The sequence below is a fragment of the Lutra lutra genome, chromosome 6, assembly GCF_902655055.1.
Source record: "Lutra lutra chromosome 6, mLutLut1.2, whole genome shotgun sequence".
In the NCBI taxonomy this organism is placed as follows: domain Eukaryota; kingdom Metazoa; phylum Chordata; class Mammalia; order Carnivora; family Mustelidae; genus Lutra; species Lutra lutra.
The window spans coordinates 150,645,576-150,651,575 of NC_062283.1; positions in this window are offsets into that span (position 1 = coordinate 150,645,576).

The following is a 6,000-nucleotide window of genomic DNA, read 5'->3' on the forward strand; positions in this document are numbered from 1 at the left end:
GGCCACAGGTCTCTTTCATGTCACTTCAGACTCTCGTATTGAGAGCTTGGCTGACATATAACTAGCTCTATTCCGTCGTTCTCTCTCACCAGCTCTGTCTGCCCGCATGGTCTGCCAGCTTCTTCGTAAGGGCCAAAGCCCCTGCAATCGCCTGGCCCCAGAGAAGCTGCTCCAAGGGCACAGTGCAGGGCCTCACATGGGCTCTCCCCCCATGGGTGAGACCCCCAGGGCCCACCTTGGTCGTGACCACCTATCGGCAGGGCCTGGCTCTCCTCCTCACCGGGCACACCCCTGCCAGCCAAATGTCAAATATGCCACTGTGGCAAAGGACATACAGACGCCTAGATGTAGCGTTAGAATAGAATTAGCAGGTATAACCTGATACGCTTGGCTATTTTTTTAATCCCCAAGAGAATATAAATGTGTTTATTCTTCTATAAATGTGTTTATTCCACAACAAGAGTCCTCTGAGCACCCGGGATCTCAGGCTTAGCCAGTGGGGGGTGGTCCCCCTTGGCTTCCTAGATCACAGACGTGCCCTCTGAGTGATCTCAACCCAATTCCGTGCACTGACCACAGGGAGAGCCTCCCGCACGCTGTTCATGTCCTGGCCTATCCAGCTTCTACACCCCGGCAGGGAAGGATAAAGGGACAGAAGATTCCAAGGCACAAGGACGCAGAGCCCAACATCCGAGAGGAAGACCGGACAAGCCGGCCAAGGCAAGCAGAGACGGGCGCGGCCGCTCACCGTGGTTTCCGCCCAAGACGTGCCAGCCCCGGTCCTCTGCCCTGAGGCTTCCAGAGGACACCTACTGGCCAGCCTGCTAGGGATCACCACTAGGACAGACCCCTCCTCCCTCACCCCTGCCCAGGACAGTGTGTGGCACAATGGTCCCGTGTCTATACCCGTTCACACAGCAGATGCTTTTAAAGGAATGATGGGGGGTGATGCAGGAAACCAAGATCTAAGTGGTCTTGCTCATACTCTTCTAGAAGCGGGCAGCCAGAGACTGCAGCAGGAAGGATGTGGTCAACCTGCTGCGTAGTGACTACCGTCCACAGGCCTGTCTGGACACAGCACAGCCGAGGCAGAACCCGCCCCAGGTGACAGGTGTTGCTCGAAACACTCACAAAACCCCTGCAATTAAGTATAAACAATGAGCTGTGCACACCGGCTGAAGAGACAAGGGCGACCATGCAAGTCCCGGGTACATATCGAAGCAAGAGAGAATTCAGAACTTCTGACTCGACAGAGTCAGAATTATGGATATATATGTGTATACATATATATTTCAAAATAAATTATGTTTCCCATTAAGTGTGTCAATGGTTGACTGATAAACATCCTCGTAATTTCTTTGTCATTTTTTTTTTTAAGATTTTATTTATTTATTTGAGAGGGGAGAGAGAGAGAGGGGGCACACAGGCAGAGCAGGGGGAGGGAGAAGCTCAGGCACCCTCATCACAAAGTCTTTGGAGTAACAAGGCAATTTCACACAGAGGAAGTATTCCCTCCCCTCCCCTCCCCTTCCCTTCCCTTGACAAGCAGTCAAGCCTGACATAAGGATCACTGTCCCCAGTCGCTGGTCCAGAGAGCCAGGCATCACACATGGACAGGAGAGCTGGAGGGCTGAGCCTGGGCAGTCTGAGTGCCAAACTTCCAGGAAACCGAGCACTCTAGATTAGCAAAATTGCACATCATGCCATTGAAATTTCCAAAATAATAATTAGTCTTTATCAGGTAGATAGACCATATTCTACAATGTATTTTTGTTTTTACTATTTTTTACTTTTGGTTTGTATTTCTAACAGCTTTGTTGAGATATATTTAATATACAGCTGACTGTGCATATTAAAATGCACCATTATCGGTATCTTGACAAGTTTCTACACCACTATTAAGCTTGGGTGTATGAACCACATACAAACCTTGTTTCCACAACTTTGAAACCCATTCTTCCTACCCCTCCTGCTTCACCTTCATCCCCAAGAACCACTGGCCCACTTTCAATCATTACAGATACATTTACATTTTATAGAATTTTACAGAAGCAACACCATGCATTTTATACCTTTTTCTGTTCTGTTTTTTCCACTCAGCATCGTTATTTCGGGATTCATCCACTTGGGGTTTGTATCAATAGTGTATTCCTCTTTATTGTTGGCTAGTATCCTTTTATACGGATAGATGACATGTTGCTTTTCATTCATCTACAAATGGACATTTGGGTTTTTGTTGTTGTTGTTTTGTTTTGTTTTGTTTTCCAGTTTGCAGCGATTGTAAGATAGCCGGGAACATTTGTGTAGAAATCTCTGCATGGATGTGTGTTTCCATTTCTCAACAGTGGATGCCAGGAGCAGGATGTCTGAGTCCTGTATGTGTTCAAGTTGTCAAGAAACTGCCCAACTCTGTTCCCGTGATGCACCATCCCACAGTCACGCCAGGGGCAAATGAGAGTTCCAGGCCCTCTACAGCCCACTTCTTCCTTTCAAAGTAGTAGGTGTGGCCAATGGTGGTTTTAGGTTGCATTTCCCTAAAGTCCAGCCAGGTTAAGCATCTTTTCATGTACTTATTTGCCATAGTTCTATTGATTTTTTTTTCATTGATCGATGTCATCATCAACTATTAATAACATTTCTGGCTTTACTATCACAATTTGTAATTCATTTCGCATAGATGCCCAAGGTGCAATTTCCTCCTGATCTCTATTATTTACTTGTGGACCACACAGCATGGTATTAATAGTCCATCAATTATAAGACAGCTCTTCTGGGTAAAAACAAACCAAAATAAATGCTTACAGCTTTATACTCAAATCCATCCAAGAGATAAACTTTGCATACATCCATTTATCAAAGAAAAAGATGTACTTTCCTTTAAGCAATGGGTTTATTTTCTGAAGTTACATTTAGTAAGTATTAGTATCAAATCATTTGAAGAAGATGGGGAACTCTTTTTTTTTAAGATTTTATTTATTTGTTTGACAGAGAGATCACAAGCAGGCAGAGAGGCAGGCAGAGAGAGGAGGAAGCAGGCTCCCCGCTGAGCAGAGAGCCCGATGCGGGGCTCGATCCCAGGACCCTGAGATCATGACCTGAGCCGAAAGCAGCGGCTTAACCCACTGAGCCACCCAGGCGCCCCAGTCTGAAGGACAGGGGTGGGAGAGAGAAGACACGGTTCTTTCTGCACAAGGCTCAGACAGAAGTGCTGCTAATAACGTTACTTCTTGCCAATGACATTGGATTTGGCATAATCCCCAACATTCGTCAATCTGGGATGATGGTGCTTGGCCATGTGGCTTCTCAGGGGGTCCCTTGAGACTTTTACCCCAAGATCTCACTAGTTGAGCCCAAGACCATGGGTCTGGAAGTTGCCCTTTCTAGTTACATGCAGAGAATGAATTTCTCAAGGTGAAAGCCAACCCTGGAAGGACTAGCTCCAGAGATCGAACACCTCACAGAGCCAAAGCCAGCTGCCCTTTTCTGTCTAGAAATGCCCTAAAAAGAGTACAACATCTTTCCTTTTAAGACTTCAAAAAACAAAGTATTTGGCTGTCCACCTTTCCAAAGACATTAGTTGCCTTACCCTTCCCTTCTAAGAAAATTCTGTCCTCATAATTCGTAGGCAGTTTCATCCCACCTGCATGTCAGGAAACTGGCGTTCTCTCTCAACAAAGAATAAAATACACAATTAACTTGTAGAAAGGCACCCCTTGGGTCAACCACATCACTACATTAGCATCATGAAAACTGAGTCTTCTGGATACAAATGTAATTACTTTTATTCTCTGTTGTTTCGGCTAATTCACTTCTCATTTGTTACCCCCAAATTTGTAAACCACGGCACTTTAGGAGGTCTGTAAAAATCTCCAGAGAAAACAAACGCTGAAGGATTTTTCCTACAGATCACTGTGGCACTCTTTGGAGACATATTGCTGTTGTTGCGATGTCTCTGGGTCAAAGTGACATCAAGAATGACTTCTTATTAAAAATAGAGCTTCCCTATGACCGTGCAATTGCACTACTGGGTATTTACCCCAAAGATACAGATGTGGTGGAAAGAAGGACCATCTGTACCCCAGTGCTCATAGCAGCAATGGCCACGGTCACCAAACTGTGGAAAGAACCAAGATGCCCTTCAACGGACGAATGGATAAGGAAGACGTGGTCCATATACACTATGGAGTATGATGCCTCCATCAGAAAGGATGAATACCCAACTTGGATGGGACTGGAGGAGATGATGCTGAGTGAAGTAAGTGAAGTAAGTCAAGCAGAGAGAGTCAAGTCTCATGTGTTTTCACTTTTTTGTGGAGCATAAGAAATAACACGGAGGACATGGGGAGATGGAGAGGAGAAGGGAGTCGAGGGAAGTTGGAGGGGAGGACGAACCATGACAGACTGTGGACTCTAAGAAACAAACTGGGGGTTTTGAAGGGGCAGGGGGTGGGGGGAATGGGCGAGCCTGGCGGTGGGCATTAAGGAGGACACGGATTGCATGGAGCACTGGGTGTGGTGCATAAACACTGAATACTGTTACGCTGAAAAAAAATTTAAAAAATTAAAAATTTTTAAAAAGGGAATGAGTTCTTAGTGGAATATTGCAATTTTTCTTACCGGTTTTTCCTAAAACTATACACTATCAATACCTATTTCCTGGCTGCAAAAGATAGGGGTATTTCTTGTTTGTCGTTGTGCGTTGTTGTTGTTGTTGTTTCCTCTTTAAACATTTCATTCCCTCTCACATATGGGCTGAGGATGACTGACCTCCCACCATGCAAAGTAATTTCTGGTGTGGTGACAGCAAGACTCTGTTCCCGTGCCAGAGAGGGAATAAGGCGCTACTATATTCCCCCCGTCCTCCCTTCCGCGGCCCTCCCTGCCCTCCTCCGTGGAGGCAGCAGGTGTGAAGGAAAGAGCTTTGGGAACAGCAAGCCAGTGATCGAAGCCCTCCGAGACGGAGTTTTGATTGTACCTCAGCCCCTTGCCCGGCTGCGGAGACCTTGTCCTGACAGCAGCTCAGCGTGTACTCAATCAAGTTATTATTACGCGCATCTCAGAACTTCTGACTTTACGCACAAGCGGAAGCGTCTGCTGGGCGCTGCTCAGCCGCGCCAAGGCCTGTCCGCCCGCGCCTTGCTGGCTCCGGAGCCCTTAGTACCTGCGCAAACCGAAGCGCAAGCGCCGTCGGGGTCTCGGGCACGGCCCTTCACGCGCACGGCGCGCGGCCCGGAGTCCCCGGTGGAACGCGCGGCCCGGAGTCCCCGGTGGAACGCGCGGCCCGGAGTCCCCGGTGGAACGCGCGGCCCGGAGTCCCCGGTGGAACGCGCGGCCCGGAGTCCCCGGTGGAACGCGCGGCCCGGAGTCCCCGGTGGAACGCGCGGCCCGGAGTCCCCGGTGGAACGCGCGGCCCGGAGTCCCCGGTGGAACGCAGGGCTCTGCCCCGCAGCCTGCAGCCTCCCGGAGAGCTGTGCCTCCCGCGAAGTGAAGACGGCCGCGTTAGCGCCGGAGCAGTTCCCCGGCAGGGCTGTGCCCGGAGGACGCCGCCGCGTGAGGGGTAAAGCAGGCTGCCCTGCCATCGTGCGGCTGCTCGAAGGAAACACCCGTTCGGCCTCCGAAACAGTAATAAACTACGCTAACTGAACTGACGTGAAATTAAAAGAAATTAAAAAGGAAAGAAAAAACCACTCAAAGTGACACTCAAAACTTGATCCTGATCATTTGGAATGGTAATACTCCTATTTCACCCCGAGTGTCCCAGAAAACGGAAATAAGAAAAGGGGACGGCAAGAGTCTCCAACTTGGGCCAACTCCCACCACCCCTGCGGCGCCTCCCAAACACTTACTTGGAACTTCGCGTAAAAATTCATGAATTCACAGCTGCCAATCAAATTTATTGGTTCACATATTCTGAGTGCGCAGTTCAATGAGTTTTGACAAATGTAAACAAAAGTGTTACTACCATAATTACATATAAAAATCTCCGGCACCCCCAAATTT